Below are 18634 nucleotides of genomic sequence, written 5' to 3'. Positions count from 1 at the left end.
GAGGACTGTAGACACTTGGAGACACCGGTTAGTCCTCTCACTCAAACCCACAGTCTGGAAAGGTGAGGACTGTAGACACTTGGAGACACCGGTTAGTCCTCTCCCTCAAACCCACAGTCTGGAGAGGTGTGTACTGTAGACACTTGGAGACACCAGTTAGTCCTCTCCCTCAAACCCACAGTCTGGAGAGGTGAGGACTGTAGACACTTGGAGACACCGGTTAGTCCTCTCCCTCAAACCCACAGTCTGGAGAGGTGAGGACTGTAGACACTTGGAGACACCGGTTAGTCCTCTCCCTCAAACCCACAGTCTGGAGAGGTGAGGACTGTAGACACTTGGAGACACTGGTTAGTCCTCTCACTCAAACCCACAGTCTGGAAAGGTGAGGACTGTAGACACTTGGAGACACCGGTTAGTCCTCTCCCTCAAACCCACAGTCTGGAGAGGTGAGGACTGTAGACACTTGGAGACACCGGTTAGTCCTCTCACTCAAACCCACAGTCTGGAAAGGTGAGGACTGTAGACACTTGGAGACACCGGTTAGTCCTCTCCCTCAAACCCACAGTCTGGAGAGGTGTGTACTGTAGCCACTTGGAGACACCAGTTAGTCCTCTCCCTCAAACCCACAGTCTGGAGAGGTGAGGACTGTAGACACTTGGAGACACTGGTTAGTCCTCTCACTCAAACCCACAGTCTGGTGATGTGAGGACTGTAGACACTTGGAGACACCAGTTAGTCCTCTCCCTCAAACCCACAGTCTGGAGAGGTGAGGACTGTAGACGCTTGGAGACACCAGTTAGTCCTCTCCCTCAAACCCACAGTCTGGAGAGGTGAGGACTGTAGACACTTGGAGACACTGGTTAGTCCTCTCACTCAAACCCACAGTCTGGTGATGTGAGGACTGTAGACACTTGGAGACACCAGTTAGTCCTCTCCCTCAAACCCACAGTCTGGAGAGGTGAGGACTGTAGACACTTGGAGACACCAGTTAGTCCTCTCCCTCAAACCCACAGTCTGGAGAGGTGAGGACTGTAGACACTTGGAGACACCGGTTAGTCCTCTCCCTCAAACCCACAGTCTGGAGAGGTGAGGACTGTAGACACTTGGAGACACCGGTTAGTCCTCTCCCTCAAACCCACAGTCTGGAGAGGTGAGGACTGTAGACACTTGGAGACACTGGTTAGTCCTCTCACTCAAACCCACAGTCTGGAAAGGTGAGGACTGTAGACACTTGGAGACACCGGTTAGTCCTCTCCCTCAAACCCACAGTCTGGAGAGGTGAGGACTGTAGACACTTGGAGACACCGGTTAGTCCTCTCACTCAAACCCACAGTCTGGAAAGGTGAGGACTGTAGACACTTGGAGACACCGGTTAGTCCTCTCCCTCAAACCCACAGTCTGGAGAGGTGTGTACTGTAGACACTTGGAGACACCAGTTAGTCCTCTCCCTCAAACCCACAGTCTGGAGAGGTGAGGACTGTAGACACTTGGAGACACCGGTTAGTCCTCTCCCTCAAACCCACAGTCTGGAGAGGTGAGGACTGTAGACACTTGGAGACACTGGTTAGTCCTCTCCCTCAAACCCACAGTCTGGAGAGGTGAGGACTGTAGACACTTGGAGACACTGGTTAGTCCTCTCCCTCAAACCCACAGTCTGGAGAGGTGAGGACTGTAGACACTTGGAGACACCGGTTAGTCCTCTCCCTCAAACCCACAGTCTGGAGAGGTGAGGACTGTAGACACTTGGAGACACCGGTTAGTCCTCTCACTCAAACCCACAGTCTGGAAAGGTGAGGACTGTAGACACTTGGAGACACCGGTTAGTCCTCTCCCTCAAACCCACAGTCTGGAGAGGTGTGTACTGTAGCCACTTGGAGACACCAGTTAGTCCTCTCCCTCAAACCCACAGTCTGGAGAGGTGAGGACTGTAGACACTTGGAGACACTGGTTAGTCCTCTCACTCAAACCCACAGTCTGGTGATGTGAGGACTGTAGACACTTGGAGACACCAGTTAGTCCTCTCCCTCAAACCCACAGTCTGGAGAGGTGAGGACTGTAGACGCTTGGAGACACCAGTTAGTCCTCTCCCTCAAACCCACAGTCTGGAGAGGTGAGGACTGTAGACACTTAGAGACACCGGTTAGTCCTCTCCCTCAAACCCACAGTCTGGAGAGGTGAGGACTGTAGACACTTGGAGACACCAGTTAGTCCTCTCCCTCAAACCACTGAGCCTATGTATATGTAATCCAGATTAGAACACTGAGCCTATGTAGATGTAATCCAGATTAGACCACTGAGCCTATGTAGATGTAATCCAGATTAGAACACTGAGCCTATGTAGATGTAATCCAGATTAGACCACTGAGCCTATGTAGATGTAATCCAGATTAGAACACTGAGCCTATGTAGATGTAATCCAGATTAGAACACTGAGCCTATGTAGATGTAATCCAGATTAGACCTCTGGGCCTATGTAGATCTAATCCAGATTAGACCCCTGAGCCTATGTAGATGTAATCCAGATTAGAACACTGAGCCTATGTAGATGTAATCCAGATTAGACCACTGAGCCTATGTAGATGTAATCCAGATTAGAACACTGAGCCTATGTAGATGTAATCCAGATTAGACCACTGAGCCTATGTAGATGTAATCCAGATTAGACCCCTGAGCCTATGTAGATGTAATCCAGATTAGACCCCTGAGCCTATGTAAATGTAATCCAGATTAGACCACTGAGCCTATGTAAATGTAATCCAGATTAGACCACTGAGCCTATGTAGATGTAATCCAGATTAGACCCCTGAGCCTATGTAGATCTAATCCAGATTAGACCACTGAGCCTATGTAGATGTAATCCAGATTAGACCACTGAGCCTATGTAGATGTAATCCAGATTAGACCTCTGAGCCTATAGCTGTATATGGAGAAACGAAACAGAGAAGAGCCTGGAGACATCGATGCTGTAATCTGAGCATGAACACATATCTATAGCAGCGGGACGGTCGCCCGCGGTAACACAATGTTTATCCTGCAGTTTGGGGGAAGTAACACCGGGGAATATTATGTGAAGAAACTTGTGTGTGTGTATGTGTGTGTGTGTGTGTGTGTGTGTGGAGCAAAACAGAGAATGAAGATATGGGACATACATATGTGTGTTAACTGTTATCAGTTCTTATCCCTTATTAGCGTCTCTGCTCTGTCTGCCTGTTCTTTAGCATGCTAATCCTTAATGTTAAATACAGAGGCCAGTCACCAGCCACCGCTGAGCTCTGGCCCGGGCTCCAGCTATCCGACCAGTCACCAGCCACCGCTGAGCTCTGGCCCGGGCTCCAGCTATCCGACCAGTCACCAGCCACCGCTGAGCTCTGGCCCGGGCTCCAGCTATCCAACCAGTCACCAGCCACCGCTGAGCTCTGGCCCGGGCTCCAGCTATCCGACCAGTCACCAGCCACCGCTGAGCTCTGGCCCGGGCTCCAGCTAGCCGGGGTTATGAACCAAGAGAGAGAGCGTGTGTGTGTGTGTGTTGAGAAGAGGGTCATCTGTAATTACTCCGTCCAGCAGTAATGGAGCTGAACGTCTTTAACATGTGGATCCCTCTCTCCCGAGACGCTCGCTAAGCTTTCCCCTGATATATAGAGAGAGGGGTCAGCTGAGACGCTCGCTAAGCTTTCCCCTGATATATATAGATAGAGAGAGAGGGGTCAGATGGATGCAGATTTTCCCTCAGACAGAGTACTTCTGGACGGGTCGGGTTGTGTGAGCCGTCTCAGATTTTACAGAGTTTAAAATAGACAGAGAGGCCTTGTGTTTGAGTGCTGAGAGATGGTGGGGCTCGTAATGATCACCTCACCCTGGGGTTACCCTGGCACGTAATGATCCCCTCACCCTGGGGTTACCCTGGCACGTAATGATCACCTCACCCTGGGGTTACCCTGGCACGTAATGATCACCTCACCCTGGGGTTACCCTGGCACATAATGACCACCTCACCCTGGGGTTACCCTGGCACGTAATGATCACCTCACCCTGGGTTTACCCTGCCCTGGCACGTAATGACCACCTCACCCTGGGTTTACCCTGCCCTGGCACGTAATGGGTTTACCCTGCCCTGGCACGTAATGAACACCTCACCCTGGGTTTACCCTGCCCTGGCACGTAATGACCACCTCACCCTGGGTTTACCCTGCCCTGGCACGTAATGACCACCTCACCCTGGGTTTACCCTGCCCTGGCACGTAATGATCACCTCACCCTGGGTTTACCCTGTCCTGGCACGTAATAACCACCTCACCCTGGGTTTACCCTGCCCTGGCATGTAATGACCACCTCACCCTGGGTTTACCCTGCCCTGGCATGTAATGACCACCCTCACCCTGAGTTTACCCTGCCCTGGCATGTAATGACCACCTCACCCTGGGTTTACCCTGCCCTGGCATGTAATGACCACCCTCACCCTGGGTTTACCCTGCCCTGGCACGTAATGACCACCTCACCCTGGGTTTACCCTGCCCTGACACGTAATGAACACCTCACCCTGGGTTTACCCTGCCCTGACACGTAATGAACACCTCACCCTGGGTTTACCCTGCCCTGGCACGTAATGGACACCTCACCCTGGGTTTACCCTGCCCTGTTACTCTCACCCTGGGTTTACCCTGTCCTGTTACGTAATGCACACCTCACCCTGGGTTTACCCTGCCCTGTTACGTAATGACCACCTCACCCTGGGTTTACCCTGCCCTGGCACGTAATGAACACCTCACCCTGGGTTTACCCTGCCCTGGCACGTAATGACCACCTCACCCTGGGTTTACCCTGCCCTGACACATAATGACCACCTCACCCTGGGTTTACCCTGTCCTGGCTGCTCCACTCGACAGCTGTAGAGTCCTTAGAGCAGAGTAGGGAGCTTAGTGCTCTGTGTTCAGATAGGGTAAACACTGCTTTAAAATAGATGAAACAGAATTAATCATTTACAATCGGGCTTGAAAGGCCAAATGAAATGTTAGCTGTTAGCTTTTGGTGAGGCTTTCAAAAAGGCAATTAACAATTTAGCTTTATTTTTGCTAAGCTCTTGAAATATTAATTTAGTTGAGTGTAGCTACGCCGTGTATCGTTTAATGTGATTTCACTTTTTACACAAACCTCCCTAATGAGTTGAATGGACGGGAGCTGACAGGTTGTTCAGAGCTGCTGTCTATACTTCACCCTACTCTACGTTAAGGCAGAGAGATAAACACGCCTCTACGTTAAGGCAGAGAGATAAACACGCCTCTACGTTAAGGCAGAGAGATAAACACGCCTCTACGTTAAGGCAGAGAGATAAACACGCCTCTACGTTAAGGCAGAGAGATAAACACGCCTCTACGTTAAGGCAGAGAGATAAACACACCTCTACGTTAAGGCAGAGAGATAAACACGCCTCTACGTTAAGGCAGAGAGATAAACACGCCTCTACGTTAAGGCAGAGAGATTAACACGGCTTGGATGTTTCTCTACAGCACCACTCACATCTACAGTGGTACAGGATGTTCCTCTACAGCACCACTCACATCTACAGTGGTACAGGATGTTTCTCTACAGCACCACTCACATCTACAGTGGTACAGGATGTTATTTTACAGCACCACTCACACCTGCAGTGGTACAGGATGTTCCTCTACAACACCACTCACATCTACAGTGGTACATGATGTTCCTCTACAGCACCACTCACATCTACAGTGGTACAGGATGTTCCTCTACAGCACCACTCACATCCACAGTGGTACATGATGTTCCTCTACAGCACCACTCACATCCACAGTGGTACAGAATGTTCCCCTACAGCACCACTCACATCCACAGTGGTACATGATGTTCCTCTACAGCACCACTCACATCCACAGTGGTACAGGATGTTCCTCTACAGCACCACTCACATCCACAGTGGTACAGAATGTTCCCCTACAGCACCACTCACATCCACAGTGGTACAGGATGTTTCTCTACAGCACCACTCACATCCACAGTGGTACAGGATGTTCCTCTACAGCACCACTCACATCCACAGTGGTACAGGATGTTCCTCTACAGCACCACTCACATCCACAGTGGTACAGAATGTTCCCCTACAGCACCACTCACATCCACAGTGGTACATGATGTTCCTCTACAGCACCACTCACATCCACAGTGGTACAGGATGTTCCTCTACAGCACCACTCACATCCACAGTGGTACAGAATGTTCCCCTACAGCACCACTCACATCCACAGTGGTACAGGATGTTTCTCTACAGCACCACTCACATCCACAGTGGTACAGGATGTTTCTCTACAGCATCACTCACATCTACAGTGGTACATTATGTTTCTCTACAGCACCACTCACATCCACAGTGGTACAGAACACATATTTGGCTACATACTGGGTAGTTGTACTTCTCCTGGAGCGTAGGCCAGCTTCACTACGTACTGGGTAGTTGTACTTCTCCTGGAGCGTAGGCCAGCTTCACTACGTACTGGGTAGTTGTACTTCTCCTGGAGCGTAGGCCAGCTTCACTACGTACTGGGTAGTTGTGCTTGTCCTGGAGCGTAGGCCAGCTTCACTACGTACTGGGTAGTTGTACTTCTCCTGGATCGTAGGCCAGCTTCACTACATACTGGGTAGTTGTACTTCTCCTGGATCGTAGGCCAGCTTCACTACGTACTGGGTAGTTGTACTTCTCCTGGAGAGTAGGCCAGCTTCAATACGTACTGGGTAGTTGTACTTCTCCTGGATCGTAGGCCAGCTTCACTACGTACTGGGTAGTTGTACTTCTCCTAGAGCGTAGGCCAGCTTCACTACATACTGGGTAGTTGTACTTGTCCTGGAGCGTAGGCAGCTTCACTACGTACTGGGTAGTTGTACCACTCCTGGAGTGTAGGCCAGCTTCACTACGTACTGGGTAGTTGTACTTCTCCTGGATCGTAGGCCAGCTTCACTACGTACTGGGTAGTTGTACTTCTCCTGGATAGTAGGCCAGCTTCACTACGTACTGGGTAGTTGTACTTCTCCTGGATCGTAGGCCAGCTTCACTACGTACTGGATAGTTGTACTTCTCCTGGATCGTAGGCCAGCTTCACTACGTACTGGGTAGTTGTACTTCTCCTGGATCGTAGGCCAGCTTCACTACGTACTGGGTAGTTGTACTTCTCCTGGAGCGTAGGCCAGCTTCACTACGTACTGGGTAGTTGTACTTCTCCTGGAGCGTAGGCCAGCTTCACTACGTACTGGGTAGTTGTACTTCTCCTGGAGCGTAGGCCAGCTTCACTACGTACTGGGTAGTTGTACTTCTCCTGGAGCGTAGGCCAGCTTCACTACGTACTGGGTAGTTGTACTTCTCCTGGAGCGTAGGCCAGCTTCACTACGTACTGGGTAGTTGTACCACTACTGGAGCGTAGGCCAGCTTCACTACATACTGGGTAGTTGTACCACTACTGGATCGTAGGCCAGCTTCACTACGTACTGGGTAGTTGTACCACTACTGGATCGTAGGCCAGCTTCACTACGTACTGGGTAGTTGTACCACTACTGGATCGTAGGCCAGCTTCACTACATACTGGGTAGTTGTACCACTACTGGATCGTAGGCCAGCTTCACTACGTACTGGGTAGTTGTACCTCTCCTGGATCGTAGGCCAGCTTCACTACGTACTGGGTAGTTGTACCACTCCTGGAGCGTAGGCCAGCTTCACTACGTACTGGGTAGGTGTACCTCTCCTGGAGCGTAGGTCAGCTTCAAGAGGTTTATATCTTATTCAGTCCTGGGACATGATACATTGTATGTTGCAGATATAATATCATGTTACAGTTGACAGCAGCAGGGAAAACATGATCTCTGTCCAAGGCAGAGAAACATTCCCCAGCCAATGGAGCTGTTCCAAAAGCCAAACCTCTGCCTGACGTCAGAGTCCTGCCACACCGTTGGCTTGGGGTTATTAGTGTTAGTGACAGACAGACAGACGGCCTCAGACCTCCCCTGCCCTCGCCCCTCTGTCACTGGGCCAGCAGCCTGCCTCCCTGCCCGGTTCTGGAGGTGGCTGTTTGGTGGCCTCCCTGCTCCAGCCCTCTCCTGTCCTCGCCCCTCTGTCACTGGGCCAGCAGCCTACGTTACAGCTCCAGCCTGATGTTTTGTTTGGAGAGCGTTAGGCAAAGCACTCAGCTGTTCTCCTGGTCCTGGCTGCCTGCACCCTCTACAGCTGCCCCCCCTCCCCCCCCATGTTTGGGACTCTCCCTTTCCACCTCTCCCCCCTGCGTGTTCAGGGACACACCCTCCAGTCCTCTCCACCCTGTTGTCCAGAGATCACACTCTTTCCCTGTCTCTTTCCACACCGGCCCTGTTTCCATCCCTCTCTGTTTCTCCGTTGCCCTCCCTTGTGAGATCTTGTGTGCGTTACAGGTTTTGTAGGAATGTATTTATGAAGAGCAGCCTCCCCAATCCACCCATGTATGTATGACATCAAACCTTCCTGTAGTTGGGTTCTAATGGGGCTGCTGTGGAAATAACATCAAGGAAGCAGGTCACAGGAGCACAGCGTTAACCTCATTTAACCACATGCAGGTGATGGAAATGTCAGCCCGACACTCACATCCTGTTTTCTAGCCGTGGTTAACGACGGAGTCCTCTCTTCAGTTCATACAGGTTCATTGTATTGTTGTTGACTAGTTTACCTCCTATCACCTTGCTATGAGCACTCCCTTTAGGAGGCAAGGTCCTGTTGAAGTTGTTACGATATTCAGATTGTTTGGCTGTTGTTATTTTACAAGTTAACCTCCACTATAGGCGAGGATCTGATATGCCCGTACATAAACTCTTTTCCAAGTCAAATTGTTTGTCTTGCTTATCCTACTGAGTGAGGCACAGGACAAGGAGGCTCCCTCATCGATCGCCATATTCAAAACCGCTTGCTGAAGTCGTCTGCCAAAAATAACATGACTGAATCCAAGGTTATGAAATAACTTTAGAAAAGTAACTATATGAAAGAGGCAGATTAACAGTCTCAGACCTGGCCTCAGTGCCGGTGTGGGATTCAACGTCTAGGTCAACAAGTCTCTACTCAACGTTCTTGTTGTAGACCCAATGTTGGTATTGTAGACCCAAGGTTCTTATTGTAGACCCAAGGTTCTTATTGTAGACCCAAGGTTGGTGTTGTAGACCCAAGGTTCTTGTTGTAGACCCAAGGTTCTTGTTGTAGACCCAAGGTTCTTATTGTAGACCCAAGGTTCTTGTTGTAGACCCAAGGTTGGTGTTGTAGACCCAAAGTTCTTGTTGTAGACCCAAGGTTCTTGTTGTAGACCCAAGGTTCTTGTTGTAGACCCAAGGTTCTTGTTGTAGACCCAAGGTTCTTGTTGTAGACCCAAGGTTCTTGTTGTAGACCCAAGGTTCTTGTTGTAGACCCAAGGTTCTTGTTGTAGACCCAAGGTTGGTATTGTAGACCCAAGGTTCTTGTTGTAGACCCAAGGTTCTTGTTTGAGACCCAAGGTTCTTGTTGTAGACCCAAGGTTATTGTGGAAAGTCGTTATTGTTTAAATAAAAAAACATCCTGTATTTGTCCTGTGTTGATGTTTTGGGTTGACTATTATATATGCTGCTGCTTCTCTGATGTTTTGGGTTGACTATTATATATGCTGCTACTTCTCTTGTGTTTTGGGTTGACTATTATATATGCTGCTACTTCTCTGATGTTTTGGGTTGACTATTATATATGCTGCTACTTCTCTGATGTTTTGGTTTGGGTTGACTATTATATATGCTGCTGCTTCTCTGATGTTTTGGTTTGAGTTGACTATTATATATGCTGCTACTTCTCTGATGTTTTGGGTTGACTATTATATATGCTGCTACTTCTCTGATGTTTTGTTTTGGGTTGACTATTATATATGCTGCTACTTCTCTGATGTTTTGGGTTGACTATTATATATGCTGCTACTTCTCTGATGTTTTGGGTTGACTATTATATATGCTGCTACTTCTCTGATGTTTTGTTTTGGGTTGACTATTATATATGCTGCTACTTCTCTGATGTTTTGGGTTGACTATTATATATGCTGCTACTTCTCTGATGTTTTGGGTTGACTATTATATATACTGCTACTTCTCTGATGTTTTGTTTTGGGTTGACTATTATATATGCTGCTGCTTCTCTGATGATTAGTGATGTTTTGGTTCCAGCCTCTCCGTCTCAGGTTCAGGGTTCAGCCTCTCCGTCTCAGGTTCAGTGTACAGCCTCTCCGTCTCAGGTTCAGTGTTCAGCCTCTCCCTCTCAGGTTCAGTGTTCAGCCTCTCCGTCTCAGGTTCAGTGTTCAGCCTCTCCGTCTCAGGTTCAGGGTTCAGCCTCTCCGTCTCAGGTTCAGTGTTCAGCCTCTCCGTCTCAGGTTCAGTGTTCAGCCTCTCCCTCTCAGGTTCAGTGTTCAGCCTCTCCGTCTCAGGTTCAGGGTTCAGCCTTTCCGTCTCAGGTTCAGGGTTCAGCCTCTCCGTCTCAGGTTCAGTGTTCAGCCTCTCCGTCTCAGGTTCAGTGTTCAGCCTCTCCGTCTCAGGTTCAGTGTTCAGCCTCTCCGTCTCAGGTTCAGTGTCCAGCCTCTCCGTCTCAGGTTCAGTGTTCAGCCTCTCCGTCTCAGGTTCAGTGTTCAGCCTCTCAGGTTCAGGGTTCAGCCTCTCCGTCTCAGGTTCAGGGTTCAGCCTCTCCGTCTCAGGTTCAGGGTTCAGCCTCTCCGTCTCAGGTTCAGTGTTCAGCCTCTCCGTCTCAGGTTCAGGGTTCAGCCTCTCCGTCTCAGGTTCAGGGTTCAGCCTCTCCGTCTCAGGTTCAGTGTTCAGCCTCTCCGTCTCAGGTTCAGTGTTCAGCCTCTCAGGTTCAGGGTTCAGCCTCTCCGTCTCAGGTTCAGGGTTCAGCCTCTCCGTCTCAGGTTCAGTGTTCAGCCTCTCCGTCTCAGGTTCAGTGTTCAGCCTCTCCGTCTCAGGTTCAGTGTTCAGCCTCTCCGTCTCAGGTTCAGTGTTCAGCTTCTCCGTCTCAGGTTCAGTGTTCAGCCTCTCCGTCTCAGGTTCAGTGTTCAGCCTCTCCGTCTCAGGTTCAGTGTTCAGCCTCTCCGTCTCAGGTTCAGTGTTCAGCCTCTCCGTCTCAGGTTCAGTGTTCAGCGTCTCCGTCTCAGGTTCAGGGTTCAGCCTCTCCGTCTCAGGTTCAGTGTTCAGCCTCTCCGTCTCAGGTTCAGTGTTCAGCCTCTCCGTCTCAGGTTCAGTGTTCAGCCTCTCCGTCTCAGGTTCAGTGTTCAGCCTCTCCGTCTCAGGTTCAGTGTTCAGCCTCTCCGTCTCAGGTTCAGTGTTCAGCCTCTCCGTCTCAGGTTCAGTGTTCAGCCTCTCCGTCTCAGGTTCAGGGTTCAGCCTCTCAGGTTCAGGGTTCAGCCTCTCCGTCTCAGGTTCAGGGTTCAGCCTCTCCGTCTCAGGTTCAGTGTTCAGCCTCTCCGTCTCAGGTTCAGGGTTCAGCCTCTCCGTCTCAGGTTCAGGGTTCAGCCTCTCCGTCTCAGGTTCAGTGTTCAGCCTCTCCGTCTCAGGTTCAGTGTTCAGCCTCTCAGGCTCAGGGTTCAGCCTCTCCGTCTCAGGTTCAGGGTTCAGCCTCTCCGTCTCAGGTTCAGTGTTCAGCCTCTCCGTCTCAGGTTCAGTGTTCAGCCTCTCCGTCTCAGGTTCAGTGTTCAGCCTCTCCGTCTCAGGTTCAGTGTTCAGCCTCTCCGTCTCAGGTTCAGTGTTCAGCCTCTCCGTCTCAGGTTCAGTGTTCAGCCTCTCCGTCTCAGGTTCAGTGTTCAGCCTCTCCGTCTCAGGTTCAGTGTTCAGCCTGCGGGAATTTGACGGTGAAGGATTTCATTGATAATGAGTCAGTGTTTCTGATCTGAACAGAAGCTGTCTGCATGGGGAGAATGGAGGGAGAGAGAGAGAGAGGAGTCTTGATGCAGTGTGAGGTCCTCTGAGAGTGAAACAGGAAGAGAGAGAGAGGAGTCTTGATACAGTGTGAGGTCCTCTGAGAGTGAAACAGGAAGAGAGAGACCTCGTTAGCGAGCTACTCACCTGAATATAACCTTACTGTCATGTTGTTTAGTATTCAGCTGTACTCCTCCGTGATATATCCCATAATCCTCCATCAGATCATTATGCAGACTTCTCAGCCCCTGGAAGACACTGTAAGGTCAGTAGGTTAACCTCTGACCTTTAGTACTGTCTGCTCTGTGATGATGAAAGTCAGTAGGTTAACCTCTGACCTTTAGTACTGTACTGTCTGCTCTGTTAGATGATGAAGGTCAGTAGGTTAACCTCTGACCTTTAGTACTGTACTGTCTGCTCTGTTTAATGATGATGGTCAGTAGGTTAACCTCTGACCTTTAGTACTGTACTGTCTGCTCTGTTTAATGATGATGGTCAGTAGGTTAACCTCTGACCTTTAGTACTGTACTGTCTACTCTGTTTGATGATGGAGGTCAGTAGGTTGACCTCTGACCTTTAGTACTGTATTGTCTACTCTGTTTGATGATGGAGGTCAGTAGGTTGACCTCTGACCTTTAGTACTGTACTGTATGCTCTGTTAGATGATGATGGTCAGTAGGTTAACCTCTGACCTTTAGTACTGTACTGTCTGCTCTGTTTGATGATGAAAGTCAGTAGGTTAACCTCTGACCTTTAGTACTGTACTGTCTGCTCTGTTTAATGATGATGGTCAGTAGGTTAACCTCTGACCTTTAGTACTGTACTGTTTGCTCTGTTTAATGATGAAGGTCAGTAGGTTAACCTCTGACCTTTAGTACTGTACTGTCTGCTCTGTTTGATGATGATGGTCAGTAGGTTAACCTCTGACCTTTAGTACTGTACTGTCTGCTCTGTTTAATGATGATGGTCAGTAGGTTAACCTCTGACCTTTAGTACTGTACTGTCTACTCTGTTTAATGATGATGGTCAGTAGGTTAACCTCTGACCTTTAGTACTGTACTGTCTGCTCTGTTTGATGATGGTCAGTAGGTTAACCTCTGACCTTTAGTACTGTATTGTCTACTCTGTTAGATGATGAAGGTCAGTAGGTTAACCTCTGACCTTTAGTACTGTCTGCTCTGTTTGATGATGAAGGTCAGTAGGTTAACCTCTGACCTTTAGTACTGTACTGTCTGCTCTGTTTAATGATGATGGTCAGTAGGTTAACATCTGACCTTTAGTACTGTACTGTCTGCTCTGTTTAATGATGATGGTCAGTAGGTTAACCTCTGACCTTTAGTACTGTACTGTCTGCTCTGTTTAATGATGATGGTCAGTAGGTTAACATCTGACCTTTAGTACTGTACTGTCTACTCTGTTTAATGATGATGGTCAGTAGGTTAACCTCTGACCTTTAGTACTGTACTGTCTGCTCTGTTTGATGATGGTCAGTAGGTTAACCTCTGACCTTTAGTACTGTATTGTCTACTCTGTTAGATGATGAAGGTCAGTAGGTTAACCTCTGACCTTTAGTACTGTACTGTCTACTCTGTTTGATGATGAAGGTCAGTAGGTTAACCTCTGACCTTTAGTACTGTCTGCTCTGTTTGATGATGAAGGTCAGTAGGTTAACCTCTGACCTTTAGTACTGTACTGTCTGCTCTGTTTGATGATGAAGGTCAGTAGGGTGACCTCTGACCTTTAGTACTGTACTGTCTGCTCTGTTTGATGATGAAGGTCAGTAGGTTAACCTCTGACCTTTAGTACTGTACTGTCTACTCTGTTAGATGATGAAGGTCAGTAGGTTAACCTCTGACCTTTAGTACTGTCTGCTCTGTTTGATGATGAAGGTCAGTAGGTTAACCTCTGACCTTTAGTACTGTCTGCTCTGTTTAATGAAGGTCAGTAGGTTAACCTCTGACCTTTAGTACTGTCTGCTCTGTTTGATGATGAAGGTCAGTAGGTTAACCTCTGACCTTTAGTACTGTACTGTCTGCTCTGTTTGATGATGAAGGTCAGTAGGTTAACCTCTGACCTTTAGTACTGTACTGTTTACTCTGTTTGATGATGAAGGTCAGTAGGTTAACCTCTGACCTTTAGTACTGTACTGTCTGCTCTGTTTAATGATGAAGGTCAGTAGGTTGACCTCTGACCTTTAGTACTGTACTGTCTGCTCTGTTTAATGATGAAGGTCAGTAGGTTAACCTCTGACCTTTAGTACTGTCTGCTCTGTTTGATGATGAAGGTCAGTAGGTTGACCTCTGACCTTTAGTACTGTACTGTCTGCTCTGTTTGATGATGAAGGTCAGTAGGTTAACCTCTGACCTTTAGTACTGTCTACTCTGTTTAATGATGAAGGTCAGTAGGTTAACCTCTGACCTTTAGTACTGTACTGTCTGCTCTGTTTAATGATGGTCAGTAGGTTAACCTCTGACCTTTAGTACTGTACTGTCTGCTCTGTTTGATGATGAAGGTCAGTAGGTTAACCTCTGACCTTTAGTACTGTCTGCTCTGTTTGATGATGAAGGTCAGTAGGTTAACCTCTGACCTTTAGTACTGTCTACTCTGTTTAATGATGAAGGTCAGTAGGTTAACCTCTGACCTTTAGTACTGTCTGCTCTGTTTAATGATGAAGGTTTCTTGAAACCACTGCACTCAGAACTGGTTTGTTGACCAAAACATTAGATTCACTGAAGAGGGTTCGCGCTCAGACTTCCTGACTTATTTTCTACTATTTATTTATTACAGAGGCAACGATAGCAAAACAATGTGATCTAAAGCTTTTGACCACGTCGGCTTAGTCCCCAATTAGCTGGCAGATACGGATCACAACATAAGCATCGGTTGACAGTTTGAAACAAAGCAACAACAGCGAGCATGTCTCGTTGCCCCCAAACATTCACATGTTCTGATTCTTCCAGGTTTTCCAGTAAACATTCATTATCAGACTCATGTCAGATCTGCCTCTCGTTTTTTTTTCTCGCATTGCATGCCTTGGTTCAAGTAGTATTTGTATTCTTTAGCTGCATATATGATTGAGCTTGCCTGGTACGTTGCAACCAATGGGATAGGTCCAAAAACCCCGCCCATCTGGCACTCCAGGCCAGCTCAATCAGCCAATTAAAATATTTAAGAGAAAACAAATACTAGTTGAACCCCCTTCTGGAGGCTTACATGGCATGACTGCTGCGTTTTAGCATTTTGTCAGTAAACATGGCGCCTTCTGAAGCGAACGGTCCCAGAATCTGACACACAAGACGAAGCTCCTGTTCTGCTCTTCCACACTCTGTCATCGTCGTGGCAGCCAGAGACAAAACCCTGCAACCATGTAATTACTCAAATGTGTTATTGAGCATGTACATTATAAATAGCTGTCTCATGAATCAAACCATTGCAAAAATGTTTTATATATGGATGCTTGTACGGGTACCTAAAATATGGGTGACCGTTTGGGTCCCAAGGAAGTCACATATCGATGTCAAGGATTTAGTCTCTTCAATTATGTGTATATAATTATTACATATGGTTCATTGTGTGTTTGTGAGTCTGTGTGTGAGTCTGTGCGTGAGTCTGTGTGTGAGTCTGTGTGTGAGTCTGTGTGTGAGTCTGTGTGTGTGAGTCTGTGTGTGAGTCTGTGTGTGAGTCTGTGTGTGAGTCTGTGTGTGAGTCTGTGTGTGTGAGTCTGTGTGTGTGAGTCTGTGTGTGAGTCTGTGCGTGAGTCTGTGTGTGAGTCTGTGTGTGTGAGTCTGTGTGCGTGAGTCTGTGCGTGAGTCTGTGCGTGAGTCTGTGTGTGAGTCTGTGTGTGTGAGTCTGTTGAGTCTGTGTGCGTGAGTCTGTGCGTGAGTCTGTGTGTGCGTCTGTGTGTGTGAGTCTGTTGAGTCTGTGTGCGTGAGTCTGTGCGTGAGTCTGTGTGCGTGAGTCTGTGTGTGAGTCTGTGTGTGTGAGTCTGTGAGTCTGTGTGCGTGAGTCTGTGTGTGTGAGTCTGTGTGCATGAGTATGTGAGTCTGTGTGTGTGAGTCTGTGTGTGTGAGACTGTGTGCTCATTCAGTTTGACTCACTCCCAGCTACATGCATCTTACTCAGTTATTACAATGATCCCTTGCAGTCAGTATTAACTAGAATCAGCCAACCGTCTCCTCTGAATCCTAAATGGGAAGTGATCTGCCATGAGATGCGTTAGTGTTTGACATGTAGGAGACAGAGACCTGAGTGGGAAGTGATCTGCCATGAGATGCCTTAGTGTTTGACAGGTAGGAGACAGAGACCTGAGTGGGAAGTGATCTGTCATGAGATGCCTTAGTGTTTAACATGTAGGAGACAGAGACCTGAGTGGGAAGTGATCTGCCATGAGATGCCTTAGTGTTTAACATGTAGGAGACAGAGACCTGAGTGGGAAGTGATCTGCCATGAGATGCCTTAGTGTTTGACATGTAGGAGACAGAGACCTGAGTGGGAAGTGATCTGCCATGAGATGCCTTAGTGTTTGACATGTAGGAGACAGAGACCTGAGTGGGAAGTGATCTGCCATGAGATGCCTTAGTGTTTAACATGTAGGAGACAGAGACCTGAGTGGGAAGTGATCTGCCATGAGATGCCTTAGTGTTTGACATGTAGGAGACAGAGACCTGAGTGGGAAGTGATCTGCCATGAGATGCCTTAGTGTTTGACATGTAGGAGACAGAGACCTGAGTGGGAAGTGATCTGTCATGAGATGCCTTAGTGTTTGACATGTAGGAGACAGAGACCTGAGTGGGAAGTGATCTGCCATGAGATGCCTTAGTGTTTGACATGTAGGAGACAGAGACCTGAGTGGGAAGTGATCTGCCATGAGATGCGTTAGTGTTTGACAGGTAGGAGACAGAGACCTGAGTGGGAAGTGATCTGCCATGAGATGCGTTAGTGTTTGACATGTAGGAGACAGAGACCTGAGTGGGAAGTGATCTGCCATGAGATGCGTTAGTGTTTGACATGTAGGAGACAGAGACCTGAGTGGGAAGTGATCTGCCATGAGATGCGTTAGTGTTTGACAGGTAGGAGACAGAGACCTGAGTGGGAAGTGATCTGCCATGAGATGCGTTAGTGTTTGACAGGTAGGAGACAGAGACCTGAGTGGGAAGTGATCTGCCATGAGATGCGTTAGTGTTTGACAGGTAGGAGACAGAGACCTGAGTGGGAAGTGATCTGCCATGAGATGCGTTAGTGTTTGACATGTAGGAGACAGAGACCTGAGTGGGAAGTGATCTGCCATGAGATGCGTTAGTGTTTGACAGGTAGGAGACAGAGACCTGAGTGGGAAGTGATCTGCCATGAGATGCGTTAGTGTTTGACAGGTAGGAGACAGAGACCTGAGTGGGAAGTGATCTGCCATGAGATGCCTTAGTGTTTGACAGGTAGGAGACAGAGACCTGAGTGGGAAGTGATCTGTCATGAGATGCCTTAGTGTTTGACATGTAGGAGACAGAGACCTGAGTGGGAAGTGATCTGCCATGAGATGCCTTAGTGTTTGACATGTAGGAGACAGAGACCTGAGTGGGAAGTGATCTGCCATGAGATGCCTTAGTGTTTGACATGTAGGAGACAGAGACCTGAGTGGGAAGTGATCTGCCATGAGATGCGTTAGTGTTTGACAGGTAGGAGACAGAGACCTGAGTGGGAAGTGATCTGCCATGAGATGCCTTAGTGTTTGACATGTAGGAGACAGAGACCTGAGTGGGAAGTGATCTGCCATGAGATGCCTTAGTGTTTGACATGTAGGAGACAGAGACCTGAGTGGGAAGTGATCTGTCATGAGATGCGTTAGTGTTTAACATGTAGGAGACAGAGACCTGAGTGGGAAGTGATCTGCCATGAGATGCCTTAGTGTTTAACATGTAGGAGACAGAGACCTGAGTGGGAAGTGATCTGCCATGAGATGCCTTAGTGTTTAACATGTAGGAGACAGAGACCTGAGTGGGAAGTGATCTGCCATGAGATGCCTTAGTGTTTAACATGTAGGAGACAGAGACCTGAGTGGGAAGTGATCTGCCATGAGATGCCTTAGTGTTTAACATGTAGGAGACAGAGACCTGAGTGGGAAGTGATCTGCCATGAGATGCCTTAGTGTTTAACATGTAGGAGACAGAGACCTGAGTGGGAAGTGATCTGCCATGAGATGCCTTAGTGTTTAACATGTAGGAGACAGAGACCTGAGTGGTAACTACTTCCATTTGATCTGCAAGACTGGTCAATACATTATTATTTTGTTGTAGGTATTTATCAAGTTAGCCTATTTACTAAGGGATTTACTAAGGTATTTACTAAGACTTTACTAAGGTATTTACTAAGACTTTACTAAGGTATTTACTAAGACTTTACTAAGGTATTTACTAAGACTTTACTAAGGTATTTACTAAGACTTTACTAAGGTATTTACTAAGACTTTACTAAGGTATTTACTAAGACTTTACTAAGGTATTTACTAAGACTTTACTAAGGTATTTACTAAGACTTTACTAAGGTATTTACTAAGACTTTACTAAGGTATGTTTTACCAGTAATCATCTTCTATATTATGTTGGTATGCTGCCGTATCAGATGCTATTCACCTTATTTTATAAACCGTATGTTTTCTTAGTGTACATCTCTTTTCTTTTCCTCAGAGACAATAATAACAACTATTTACTTG

The 18634-nt window shown here is 47.8% G+C and overlaps 1 protein-coding gene across 3 annotated transcripts in view; it reads left to right on the top strand.

The window, feature by feature from the left end:
- Positions 1-18634, top strand: part of cdkal1 (CDK5 regulatory subunit associated protein 1-like 1) — a 1024035-nt gene that overhangs the window by 423392 nt on the left and 582009 nt on the right. The window lies entirely within an intron of this gene.

Source organism: Salvelinus alpinus, chromosome 4 (assembly GCF_045679555.1).
Source record: "Salvelinus alpinus chromosome 4, SLU_Salpinus.1, whole genome shotgun sequence".
NCBI classification, from domain to species: domain Eukaryota; kingdom Metazoa; phylum Chordata; class Actinopteri; order Salmoniformes; family Salmonidae; genus Salvelinus; species Salvelinus alpinus.
The sequence above is the reverse complement of the archived record's forward strand: the minus strand, read 5'-3'. Positions and strand labels throughout refer to the sequence as shown.